The sequence below is a fragment of the Rhinoderma darwinii genome, chromosome 2, assembly GCF_050947455.1.
Source record: "Rhinoderma darwinii isolate aRhiDar2 chromosome 2, aRhiDar2.hap1, whole genome shotgun sequence".
Taxonomy (NCBI): Eukaryota; Metazoa; Chordata; class Amphibia; order Anura; family Rhinodermatidae; genus Rhinoderma; species Rhinoderma darwinii.
Window position 1 is genome coordinate 169,061,498 of NC_134688.1, and position 14,590 is coordinate 169,076,087.

Here is a 14,590-nt window from a genome sequence, read left to right on the forward strand (position 1 = left end):
GTTTTTAAAGGGAATGTGTTGCCAGAAAAACATGTTTTGTTTTTTTTAATTAAACATTTAGTGTGTAGGTGATTAAACATTGTTCAAATTTTTTTTATTTTTTTCACGAGTCAGGAAATATTATAAATTAATTCTAATTTATAATATTTCCCATTGCTGGTCACTAGATGGAGCTATTCCCAAAATTGCAGCATTGCATGTGGTAAAGCAACCACATTGCTTTATGCTGCAAAATTGGGTAAAAAGCCCTCGCTCTAGTGAGCTCTCAGCATCCCCCCCCCTCCTTTATCCTGGCTAGTGCCGGGATAAACGAGGGGTTTGAACGGTCTAACCTCCTACACTGTGTGTCGCCATTTTTTGAGCTAACACACAGTGTAGTAGGTTTACATACAGTAGTAAACGTACACAAACACGAACATACATAGAAATCTCTTACCTGCTCCTGCCGCCGCGGCTCCCTCCGGCCCGTCCGCTCCGTCTGCTGCCGCTGGTCCAAGTGCACAAGTCCGGAAGCCGCGACCGGAAGTAGTAATCTTACTGTCCGGCCGCGACTTCCGGTCCACAGGAAAATGGCGCCGGACGGCGCGCATTTCAAATTGGACTGTGTGGGAGCGGCGCATGCGCAGTTCCCACACAGACGGCGTACATGTTAGTGGATGGAACGGGCCCCGTTCGCAGTCCCTATGGGACTGTGGCTGCCGTATTCCATGTCTGTATGTGTCGTTAATTGACACATACAGAAATGGAAAAAAAAATGGCAGCCCCCATAGGGAAGAAAAAGTGTAAAAATAAGAAAAAGTAAAACACAAACACACAAATAAATATAAACGTTTTTAATAAAGCACTAACATCTTTAACATATTAAAAAAATAATTGTGATGACACTGTTCCTTTAAGTCTTGATCTAACAAAAGAATTCCTCAGTGACGATTCATGATTTTAGTCACCTCACTCCATTGATTGTGATACCTAGTAAGAAACCTAATTTTGTTATCCTGCATTTTCTCTTTCACGATTAGTAATTTTGAACGGTCAGTTCGCAGGGCCTGGTTATACGCTAATCTGATCTTTCTCCTTGAGTAATTTATTGGATATAATCGTTGTTTTAATTCTTTGGCTCTCATCTTAACCCCTTAAGGACACTGCCACTTTTAGCCTTGAGGACAGAGCAATTTTTTTTACATTTCCCTCTTTGCATCCCGACGCTCATAATGCTTTTATTTTTGGTACGACGTAGTTGTATGAGACTTTGTTTTTTGCGGGACGAGTTGTACTTTATGTACGTACCATTTTTTGGTACAAATACATTATCGTTTAATTTCTATAAATTTTTAATTAGATTAAAATGCAGAAAAAAAGCAGTTGTGCAGCAGTTTTAATATTTTTTTTTTTTTACAGCATAGACCGATCATAATAAATAATGGTATACATTTGTAGTACAGGTTGTTACGGTCGTGGCGATATCAAATATGTCTATATTATTTCATGTTTTGGGACTTATATTTTAAAAAGTTGATTTATTATAAAAAATGTGTATTTCTGTGTATTTTATTTAGTTTTTATTTATTTATTTACCATTATTTTTTTTTTTACATTCATTTAACTTTTTTTTTTAATCCCATAAAGGGATTTATCATTTTGATTTTTATTTTGTAACTGTAATGTACTGGCATATATCTATATGCCAGTACATTAGCCTGTTACTGATCGTACACAGGCAGTTGTTAGGGCATACCTCAGTATGCCCTAACAACAGGAAATATGTTCAGACAACCCTGGGGTCCTTCACTGGACCCTGGGCTGTCTGGCCATACGAGTTGTTGGCTTTGATCGCGCCACAGTTATTTTCTGTGACGCGATCAATGTGCAGTCCCCTCTCCTTGAACGCCGCGATCAGCTGTCATCGCGGCGTTCAAAGGGTTAACAGCGGAGAGAAGATGTTTCTCTCCTCTCCGCTGTCAGAGTGGGGCCGTGGCTGTGTATTACAGCCGTTGCCCCGCTCTCGATCGCGCGCACAGACGCGCGCAGGGACGGCTGTCACACAGGACGAGTATGCTCGTCCTAATGTGCGAAGTGCTCGCCGCTCAGGACGAGCATACTCGTCCTGTGTCGGCAACCAGTTAAACTTCTCAAAGGTGGAACAATTTCTTCGCAAACGCAAGAATTCCCTTTTGGTATACCATTAATCGTCCTCTGCAGGTGAGCACTCCCAGCGTCCAAAACACTGTTGCTTGCAGTGTCTTTTCTATAGAGGTCTGTTTCAATCTCCCTTCTATTATTGATACCTATGCTAATATCCAAAAAGGGGATTTCTGTTTTACTATAATACATAGTCAGTTTTAGATTGATGTTATTTACATTCAGTTCATCCACAAAGTGCAACATATTTTCTTCTGTGCCTTTCCAGATAAACACGATGTCATCTATAAAATGTTTCCCCATTATCAGATTATCCATGTATTTATTCAAAATATGTTCTCCAAATACACACATTCCCACCAACCTAGAAACAGGTTGGCAAAAGTGGGCGCACAGGCTGCCTTCATAGCAGTTCCTTGTACCTGGAGGAAGAAGCGATCATCAAAGACTTGTAGTCAACATCCCTCGAGAGAAAATAATCTACAGCTTTACAGCTCAGATCATGTTTTATGCAAGTATATAGGCTTTCAACATCACAGGTGACAAGGAACTTGTCTTCTCCCAAAGTCACCCCCTCTGACTCCTTGAGAATTTGCATTGTATCCCTTGTGTGGGATGGTAACTACATATACATATTCTCTCAATTCATGATCTAGCCATTGGCTACATTTTTCTGTCAGGCATCCAAGGTCCGACACGATGGGTCTACCAGGGGGCTGGGACACACTTTTATGGATTTTTGGTAACATATAGAATGTGACCGTCCTTGGATGACTGACAGATAGGAACTCCTTCTCATTCTTCGTGATCGTTTCCTCCTCCAGGCCTCCACTGATGAGCTCCTCATATTTCATGAGGAACTGAGAAGTGGGTTCACTCCAGAGTGTTTTATAGCACGATTTGTTGTGCAGTTGTTTTTTCGCCTCTTGGATATACATATCCTTTGGCCAGACAACTGCATTACCCCCTCTGTCTGATTTCTTAAAAACCACGTCAGTCATCTTTTTCCATTCTTTAAATTCTTTTATAGCAATCTTTTCTCGGGCAGTTTGAGTATGTCCCTCGTGACACTCTCAACAAAAATTTGTACCTGTGGAAATCAAGAGGAGGCATATTTTTTTATTTGGGTTGTAATTTAGAGGATGTGCTTGTTATTACTCTATCTTGATCTTCTTCTATTATTCCCAAATCTCTCAACTCATGGTCATCATTATTTTCTTTCAGTAAATCTTCTAGTACTTTCGAAACATCCAATTCTTCTAACAAAAAATTGGATGATGGCAGATCATAGTTTACACTTTGTTTTTGACTGAACATTTTTTGGAAAATTAATATTCACCCAAAAAGATGGAGATCTTTAATGAGCTTGAATTTGTTGAGTCTTGTAGTCAGACAAAAATTAAAACCACGTTTCAAAACTGAAGTTTGTGTTCCAGTTAGTGTGTTTTGACAAGTTAATTACTTGCAAAGAATTTAACGTCTCAATTTTGCTTAATTCGGTTTGCCTCTCCCTCTGTGATGTTTCCTCCCTCTGTAATTGCTCCGGTATCCCCCATCTTAGATGATCCCTTAAAAAATATGGCAGTTGGAACTGGGCGTTATTAACAAAAAGGAGTCCCTCTTCCTGATTGTGAGGGTTCCTAGTCTTTTGTGTCTCCTGTTCTGTCTCTCCTCCTGATGAGTCTGTCACATCTGATTCACTTGCGTCTACACTTCGTTGTAATAATTTGTTTGCCTCGTGTTAATTTTTGTCCCCAATTGTATATATGTACTAGTTTATAATCTTTCTGATCCCTCGTATATTTGCGTTTCTTTTTATCTTTTATTTTATTCTCAAGTTTATCAATCTGTACCAACGTGTTCTGAAATTTAGTATCAAACTCTGAGTTGTTCTTATATTCCTCCAATATGGTCACCATTTTTGCTATATCTTGTTCAATGTTATCCAAGATCCTCATCCTCTTCAAGAATGTGCACCAATACCTTGGAACACCCTGTCAGGCTATTTTCTCATTTTTCCTTCAAACCAGGTTTGGTCAGTGCATAGGTGGGAAAACTCACTCCAAAGAATCATCCCAAATCCTATTTTTACTCTATTTGTTCTTTTTAATCATTCTCCAGTCTAAGGGCTTATTCACAAGAACATTGAATATGTCCGTGTGACGGCTGTTAAAACGACGGCCGTCACACGGACGCATATATTTCAATGGGGCCGTTCACACCACCATTGTTTCAATGGTCCGTGTGAAGGGTCCGTTGAAGAATAGAACATGTCTTATTTTCTTTCATTTTCACAGATCCCTCCATAGACTCAAGTCCATGGGGATCCGTGAAAACGGGACCCGCACGGGTAACACTCGGATGTTAAAAACTGCCAATTTTCACGACAGAGTTTCAGCCCTAATACTGCCAGAAAGATATACTATTTAGCGCAAGGAGGTCGGCTGTAGGTTCAACCCCACCTAACCAATCTATTGGTAGCTATACTCGTTAAATAACTGTCAACCTAAAGAGCTCATGCATCTGACAATTATCTCTCTGACTCTCCCGTAAACATCCACACTCTGCATTTATTTCACTGGGTAGAGGGGCAAAAATGGCTTATCCGTGGAAACAAGGTATTCTGGTTACAAGTAAGTAAGTAAGTGACAGTACTCAATGTCAAGCAGCAGCTGCAAAATCAAATAAGGTTTAGGGTGTATAAAAAGAGAAACAAATACCTGTTATTTTAACCCCTTAAGGACGCAGCCTAGTTTTGGCCTTAAGGCTCAGAGCCCATTTTTCAAATCTGACATATTTCACTTTATGTGGTAATAACGTGGGAATGCTTAAACCTACCCAAGCGATTCTGAGATTGTTTTCTCGTGACACATTGGGCTTCATGTTCGTGGTAAAATTTGTTTGATATATTCAGTGTTTATTGGTGAAAAATTGCAAAATTTTGAGAAAATTTTGAAAAAATTGAATTTTTCAGAATTTAAATGTATCTGCTTGTAAAATAGACGGTTATACCACCCACAATAGTCACTAGTTCACATTTCCCATATGTCTACTTTAGATTGGCATCGTTTTTTGAACATTCTTTTATTTTTCTTGGACGTTACAAGGTTAAAAAACATAAACAGCAATTTCTCATATTTTTAAGAAAATGTCAAATGCCTTTTATTTAAGGTACCTCTTCAGTTCTGAAGTGGCTTTGAGGGGCCTATGTATTAGAAACCCTGATAAAACACCCCATTTTAAAAACTAGACCCCTCAAAGTATTCAAAACAGCATTTAGAAAGTTTTTTAACCCTTCAGGCATTTCACAGGAATTAAAGCAAAGTGGAGGTGAACTTTGCAAATTTCATTTTTCTTGCGGAATTTCAATATTATTCATTTTTTTTTCTGTAACACAGAAGGTTTTACCAGAGAGACACTACTAAATATGTATTGTCCAGATTCTGCAGTTTTTAGAAATGTCCCACATGTGGCCCTACTGCGCTCGTGGACTAAAACACAAGCCCTAGAAGCAAAGAAGCACCTAGTGCATTTTGAGTCCTCTTTTTTATTAGAATATATTTTAGGCTGCATGCCAGGTTTGAAGAGGTGTTGAGGTGCCAAAACAGTAGGAATCCCCCAATAGTGACCCCATTTTGGAAACTACACCCCTCAAGGAATTCATTTATGGTTGTTGTTACCATTTTGACCGCACGGTTTTTTCACAGCACGTATTTGAAAAAGTCATTTTTTCCAATAAAATGTCATTTGTGATCAAAATTTCTTATTTTCACAGGGAACAAAATACCCCATTTGGTTGCCCAATTTGTCCTTAGTGCAGCAATACCCCATTTGTGGTGATAAACTGCCGTTTGGGCCCATGGGAGGGCTCAGAAGGAAAGGAGCGCTATATGTTTGTTGGAGTCCAGATTTTGCTGGATTGGTTTTCGGGTGCCATGTCACATTTGCAGAGCCTCAGGGGTATCAAAGCAATGGAAACCCACCAAAAGTGACCCCATTTTGGAAACTACACCCCTCAAGGAATTCATTTATGGGTAATGTGACCATTTAGACCCCATAGTTTCTTCACAGAACTTATTTGAATTGGGCTGGGAATTAAATAAATATATATTTTTTCCAATAATATGTCATTTTAGCTCAAAAATTCTTATTTTCCAAAGAAATAAAATACTCCATTTTGTTGCCCAATTTGTCCTGAGTGCGGCAATACCCCATTTGTGGTGATAAACTGCCGTTTGGGCCCATGGGAGGGCTCAGAAGGAAAGGAGCGCTGTGTGTTCTTTGGAGTCCAGATTTTGCTGGATTGGTTTTCGGGTGCCATGTCGCATTTGCAAAGCCCCAGAGCTATCAAAGCAATAGAAACCAATCACAAATGACCCCATTTTGGAAACTACACCCCTCAAGGAATTCATTTATGGGTAATGTGACCATTTAGACCCCATAGTTTCTTCACAGAACTTATTTGAATTGGGCTGGGAATTAAATAAATATATATTTTTTCCAATAATATGTCATTTTAGCTCAAAAATTCTTATTTTCACAAGAAACAAAATACCCCATTCTGTTGCGCAATTTGTTCTGAGGGCCGCAATACCCCATTTGTTGTGATAAGCTGCCGTTTGGGCCCATGGGAGGGCTCAGAAGGAAAGGACCACCATTTGGCCTACTGGGGATTTTCTAGTGCGAAGTCATGTATGCAGAAGCACCTGAGGTACGAGTACAGTTGAAACCCGCAAGAAGTGACCCCGTTTTAAAAACTACACCCTTAAGGCATTCATCTAGAGGTTTAGTGAGCATTTTGACCGGAGACCTACACCCCATAAACTGTAATGTGGGTTCTCCCGGGTATGGCAATACCCTACATGTGGCTGTTATCAGCTGCCTGGGCACACAGCAGGTCTCAGAGGGGAAAGACGAGGGGGGATAAGCTGTGCGGAGGGCATCAGGGTAAGTAAAATTGGGGTAAATTATAAACCAAGGGATGTATGATAAATTTTAAAACACTCTTTCATACAGAGCTCTGGTTATTCGGGACACGTGTCACATTGAAATATTGTGTCATCCCTTATCGCCCTCTTATAGCAGACTTTGCACCTCTTTTGACTTTTTCCCTTCTTGCCAGTTTGGGGAACTTCCCCTGGAAAGTGTTGCCGCCCTGGTACGATGCGTGTGGCCCCGCTTCCAGAAGTACTGGGTGCCCCCCCTTCTTGGTCCCTAAAGATTAGGTTCTTGATAATCACCTCTTGAAATTCCAGGAAAGTTCCCGTCTGGCCTGCACATCGACGTAGCACGTACGCATTGTACAAAGCCATCTGTATGATGTGCACGGCCAGCTTCTTATACCACACCGCATAGCGCTGTAGGGCTTCAGGGCTTGATCTTACAAGTCCATCCCTCCCATGTACCTATTGTAGTCCAGGATGCAGTCTGGTTTGGGGGTGGCCTTTCCTTCATATATCCTAAACCTGTAGGTATACCCGGATGCACTCTCGCAGCTTATACATCTTCACGCCATACCTTGCCCTCTTACCCGGCAGGTACTCGCGGAATTGAACCCTCCCTTTAAAATGTACCAGGGACTCATCAATAGAAATATACTTCTCGGGGTGTATGCTTGGGAAAACCGGGCACTGAAACGGTCTAATAGGGGTCTCCATTTATATAAACGGTCAAAACTGGGGTCATCTCGGGGTGGGCACGGCTCATTATCAGTATAATGTAAGAAATGAAGTATTGCCTCATTTATTTATTTTTTTAGGTTCCAGTTCAGTTCTGAAGTTGCTTTGAGGGGCCCATATATTAGAAACCCATATGAAACACCACATTTTAGAAACTAGACCCCTCAAAGTATTCACAACAGCATTTAGAAAGTTTATGAACCCTTTAGGTGTTTCACAAAAATTTAGAGCAAAGTAGAGGTGAAATTGACATTTTTTTTTTTTGTCAGAAAATCCTCTTTATACCATTTTTTTTATAACACAAAAGGATTTATCAGAGAAACGCAATTTAATACGTATTGCCCAGATTCTGAAGTTTTTAGAAATATCCCACATGTGGCCCTCGGGCGGTAATGGACTGAAGCACCGGCCTCCGAAGCAAAGGAGCACCTAGTGGATTTTGAGGCATCTTTTTTATTAGGCACCATGTCCGGTTTGAAGAGGTCTTGTGGTGCCAAAACATTGGGAACCCCCCAAAAGTGACCCCAATTTGGAAACTAGACCCCTTGAGGAATCCATTGTAGTTTTCTTGGGGTGCATGCGGCTTTTTGATCAGTTTTTATTCTATTTTTAGGTGGCGTAGTGACTAAAAAACAGCAATTCTACTATTGTTTTTTTATTCTTTTTTTTTTTACAGCGTTCACCGTGCGCTATAAATGACACATTCACTTTAATCTGCGGGGCAATACGATTACGGCGATACCAGATGTTTATAGTTTTTTTTAATGTCTTATGGCGTTTGCACAATAAAATACGTTTTGTAAACAATCATTCACTTTTTGTGTTACCTTATTCTAAGAGCCATAACGTTTTTATTTTTCAATCAATAAAGCCGTGCGAGGACTTATTTTTTGCGTAACGAACTGTAGTTTCGATCAGTACCATTTTTCGGTACATGCGACTTTTTGATCTCTTTTTATTCAATTTTTTGGGAGGTGAAGTGACCAAAGAATTGTGATTGTGGTACGGTTTATTATTATTTTATTTTACGGCGTTCATCGTGCGGGATAAATAATGAAATAATTTTGTAGTTCAGGCCGTTACGGACGCGGCGATACCAATTATGTATAGTTTATTTGTTTGTTTATATATTTTTATTAATAATAAAGGACTGATAAGGGAAAAGGGGGGATTTTTACTTTTATTACTTTTAAATCTTTTATTTTCTTATTTTTACACATCTTTTTTTTACTTTTTTTTTACTTTATTACTTTGTCCCACTAGGGGACTTGAGGGCAGGAGGCCCTGATCGCTATTCTAATACACTGCACTACATGCGTAGTGCAGTGTATTAGAACTGTCAGCTACTCACTGACAGCAAACATAGTGGGTCCTGACGTTGTCAGGACCCACTAGGCTTCCGCCTATGGCATAGCCGGACGCCATTGTTTGGTGTCCGGTTGCCATAGTCACCATCGCCGGCCGCTATCGCGTAGCAGGCCGGCGATGGCAGCTTAACCCCTAAAAAGCCGCGATCTCTATAGAACGCGGCTTTTAAGGGGTTAATCAGCGGGGACACAGCGATCGGTCCCCGCTGTAGGAGCTGTGACAGCTGCTGAACAAGACAGCAGCGTCACAGCTCCTGTATGTGTCGGGAGGACGGCCGAAACGGCCGTTACTCCCGTGACGTACTATTACGGCATGGAGCGCGAACGATACAGCTGCCATGACGTAATAGTACGTCAAGGAGCGGGAAGGGGTTAACCTTTTCCCGTTGCAGCCATTTTTCAGATTTTCACTTTCGTTTTTTCCTCCCCACATTCCAAAAGCTCTAACTTTTTTTTTATATTTTCATGGCACAATTTATGTCATTATAAATACTCTTATATAAATAATAATAATATTAATAGTAATTATTAAATAATAATATTTTATATATATATATATATATATATATATATATATATATATATATATATATATATATATATATATATACATATACAGGGCGGGCCATTTATATGGATACACCTAAATAAAATGGGAATGGTTGGTGATATTAACTTCCTGTTTGTGGCACATTAGTATATGGGAGGAGGGAAACTTTCAAGCTGGGTTTTGACCATGGCGGCCACTTTGAAGTCGGCCATTTTGTATCCAACTTTAGTTTTTTCAATGGGAAGAGGGTCATGTGACACATCAAACTTATCAAGAATTTCACAAGAAAAACAATGGTGTGCTTGGTTTTAACGTTACTTTATTCTTTCATGAGTTATTTACAAGTTTCTGACCACTTATAAAATGTAGAGAAGTATTCGGCACACAGACAAATATGATTCAAAACTTCTTTCGTTTTATTTGTATTGTATTCAAATGCCATGGGCGGAGTGCAACGTTTCGGTCCAAGAAGACCTTCGTCAGGCACTAAAGGTGTACAAAAATTTTTTACACATAAATATCTAGGCATCATTTTGGTACAATATATGTATCATCTCTTATAACACAAAATGAAAAAATAATAATACTTTATCGGAAAGAGAAAATAGTAAATAGAAAAATAAAGATAAAATAAATTAAGACAAGAACAGAATTTATATGCACAACACATACATGATTCATACTTCATCAATATCTATGCATACTAGGATTACATTTGATGTAAAAAAGATATGAACAATCAAAAGTATGTGCATCGCTTCTCGGCCTTTTGGCTAAGATCAAGTGTAGTACCTGCTCAAGCTGAGGTTAGTAATCATCCCTGCCGGTGGTTCGTGGGCCATCGTAGGGGGATGACAGAACGCCGAGGTGAGGGCAGGGAACCACAACGGTCATCGCTCTGGTGTACGCATTTGGTTTAAAGGTACCATTTGTAGGTGACCAGGCGACCGCTGGATCGAGGTCAGGAGGTCGGGTAGTTTGAAAGCCCGAGTTGCTATGTGCCCCAGGGCTGGTGACCCTGGGGTGCCCTAACTCACTGGGGGTGGGATCCCACTGAGTGAAGGCACACTTGCACGCACTCTTCTTTCACACTTTTAAGCACACACCTTTATTCTCCCGGCCTTCTGGCTGGGAGATGAGGAATTTTTTATACCTGGCGGATGTCCAGGCTGTATCACAGCGCACATCCACTTATTTAATTTTGTTTTTCACTGTGTGTTTGTCACGTTTGTCACAAGGATTTTGGGATGCGGTGCCCTTTTGGGACCCTCCTGAGGTCTAGGGGGAAAATGTGTGGCCTTCTGGTTCCTTTTTCCCCTGCAACCCGGCCTCCCTTCTTCGGAGGGGAGGTGCAACTTGGATGCAGGCTCCTAGGTGGACACTGGGGTGGCAGCCCATGTAGAAGCCTAGGAGTGTGTTTGGGTCTCCCTAAGCTTCGGCGAGGGGGGACCATCGATCCTTGATCCTCTAGGCCTATGGTTTGGAGGGTCAGGGAATGGTTATGCGGGGCCTCTCTCTTTTAAGAGAAGGGCTGCGATAGACCGCATCCTTGTGCACTTTTTGTGTGGCACCTCTGCACTTTTTATGCACTTGGGTGATAGAAAGCACGGCTCGGGCTTTCAAAAAAAAAAAAGCAGTGCTCATCAGCAGGATACATCCACGCCAACAGGGTTCTAGGTAAGGTCATTGCAATGTTTTTACAACCTCTCTCCTGCCACCATTATGCATCAGATACAACGTGCACACTGAGCAGGGCAGCCATTATGCAATTAGGACAAAGAATGTTTATGTTAAACACACATATACAACATCTGACTAGATAGCATTAATGGGACAGTCTCCTCGAGCCGTACAGGCTCTCTATAGTATGATGATACTGCCAGTACATTAACAAGCATAACTATTTTACTTTATATTATGTGGTGCATCATGTTTATACTGTTTATATTATCTCCCACGCAATGATTTTTTAAGTTATTTTTCTGAGCATGGGAACCAAATTGAGGGAGCATCTACAGGAAAACTTGCATCCTTGCACTATATACGTGCACTATATACGTGTTACTATGTACTCCACAATTCTGTTTCCAGCCACAGAAGTTGCGGACATCGTTTGGATTATTGCTGTTACACTACAAATATACCCAGATGTATTTCTCTATACGATTTTTGCTTGTACTATATCTCGAGCCTTGGATATGGTGCCACGGATGTGATGTCTTCCGTTTGGCATACACATGCACATACTTTTGATTGTTCATATCTTTTTTACATCAAATGTAATCCTAGTATGCATAGATATTGATGAAGTATGAATCATGTATGTGTTGTGCATATAAATTCTGTTCTTGTCTTAATTTATTTTATCTTTATTTTTCTATTTACTATTTTCTCTTTCCGATAAAGTATTATTATTTTTTCATTTTGTGTTATAAGAGATGATACATATATTGTACCAAAATGATGCCTAGATATTTATGTGTAAAAAATTTTTGTACACCTTTAGTGCCTGACGAAGGTCTTCTTGGACCGAAACGTTGCACTCCGCCCATGGCATTTGAATACAATACAAATAAAACGAAAGAAGTTTTGAATCATATTTGTCTGTGTGCCGAATACTTCTCTACATACGATTGGGTTGGGACCCTATTCGTGCACCTCCTATAGGTCTTGTGCACTCTGAACCAATACCCACTTATAAAATGTGTTCAAAGTGCTGCCCATTGTGTTGGATTGTCAATGCAAACCTCTTCTCCCACTCTTCACACACTGATAGCAACATCGCAGAAGAAATGCTAGCACAGGCTTCCAGTATCCGTAGTTTCAGTTGCTGCACATCTCGTATCTTCACAGCATAGACAATTGCCTTCAGATGACACCAAAGATAAAAGTCTAAGGGGGTCAGATCGGGAGACCTAGGGGGCCATTCAACTGGCCCACGACGACCAATCCACTTTCCAGGAAACTGTTCATCTAGGAATGCTCGGACCTGACACCCATAATGTCACCCATAACTTGTAAATAACTCATGAAAGAATAAAGTAACGTTAAAACCAAGCACACCATTGTTTTTCTTGTGAAATTCTTGATAAGTTTGATGTGTCACATGACCCTCTTCCCATTGAAAAAACTAAAGTTGGATACAAAATGTCCGACTTCAAAATGGCCGCCATGGTCAATACCCAGCTTGAAAAGTTTCCCCCCTCCCATATACTAATGTGCCACAAACAGGAAGTTAATATCACCAACAATTCCCATTTTATTTAGGTGTATCCATATAAATGGCCCACCCTGTATATATATATATATATATATATATATATATACATATATATATATATATATATATATATATATATATATATATATATATATATATATATACAGTGAAGGAAATAAGTATTTGATCCCTTGCTGATTTTGTAAGCTTGCCCACTGTCAAAGACATGAACAGCCTAGAATTTTTTGGCTAGGTTAATTTTACCAGTGAGAGATAGATTATATTTTTTAAAACAAAACAGAAAATCACATAGTCAAAATTATATATATTTATTTGCATTGTGCACAGAGAAATAAGTATTTGATCCCCTACCAACCATTAAGAGTTCAGCCTCCTCCAGACCAGTCACGCTCCAAATCAACTTGGTGCCTGCATTAAAGACAGCTGTCTTAAATGGTCACCTGTATAAAAGACTCCTGTCCACAGATTCAATTAATCAGTCTGACTCTAACCTCTACAACATGGGCAAGACCAAAGAGCTTTCTAAGGATGTCAGGGACAAGATCATAGACCTGCACAAGGCTGGAATGGGCTACAAAACCATAAGTAAGACGCTGGCTGTGAAGGAGACAACTGTTGGTGCAATAGTAAGAAAATGGAAGACATACAAAATGACTGTCAATCGACGTCGATCTGGGGCTCCATGCAAAATCTCACCTCATGGGGTATCCTTGATCCTGAGGAAGGTGAGAGCTCAGCCGAAAACTACACGGGGGGGAACTTGTTAATGATCTCAAGGCAGCTGGGACCACAGTCACCAAGAAAACCATTGGTAACACATTACGCCGTAATGGATTAAAATCCTGCAGTGGCCGCAAGGTCCCCCTGGTCAATAAGGCACATGTACAGGCCGGTCTGAAGTTTGCAAATGAACATCTGGATGATTCTGAGAGTGATTGGGAGAAGGTGCTGTGGTCAGATGAGACTAAAATTTAGCTCTTTGGCATTAACTCAACTCGCCGTATTTGGAGGAAGAGAAATGCTGCCTATGACCCAAAGAACACCATCCCCACTGTCAAGCATGGATGTGGAAACATTATGTTTTGGGGGTGTTTCTCTGCTAAGGGCACAGGACTACTTCACCGCATCAATGGGAGAATGGATGGAGCCATGTACCGTCAAATCCTGAGTGACAACCTCCTTTCCTCCACCAGGACATTAAAAATGGCTCGTGGCTGGGTCTTCCAGCACGACAATGACCCGAAACATACATACAAGGCAACAAAGGAGTGGCTCAAAAAGAAGCACATTAAGGTCATGGAGTGGCTTAGCCAGTCTCCAGACCTTAATCCCATCGAAAACTTATGGAGGGAGCTGAAGATCCGAGTTGCCAAGCGACAGCCTCGAAATCTTAATGATTTACAGATGATCTGCAAAGAGCAGTGGGCCAAAATTCCATCTAACATGTGTGCAAACCTCATCATCAACTACAAAAAACGTCTGACTGCTGTGGTTGCCAATAAGGGTTTTGCCACCAAGTATTAAGTCTTGTTTGCCAAAGGGATCAAATACTTATTTCTCTGTGCACAATGCAAATAAATATATATAATTGTGTTTTTTTTATATCATCTATCTC

At 40.4% G+C, this 14,590-nt stretch overlaps 1 pseudogene; it reads left to right on the forward strand.

The window, feature by feature from the left end:
* Window positions 1-10,487: 10,487 nt before the first annotated feature.
* LOC142747570 (U2 spliceosomal RNA) lies at window positions 10,488-10,557 on the forward strand (annotated as a pseudogene).
* The last annotated feature ends 4,033 nt before the right edge of the window (window positions 10,558-14,590 follow it).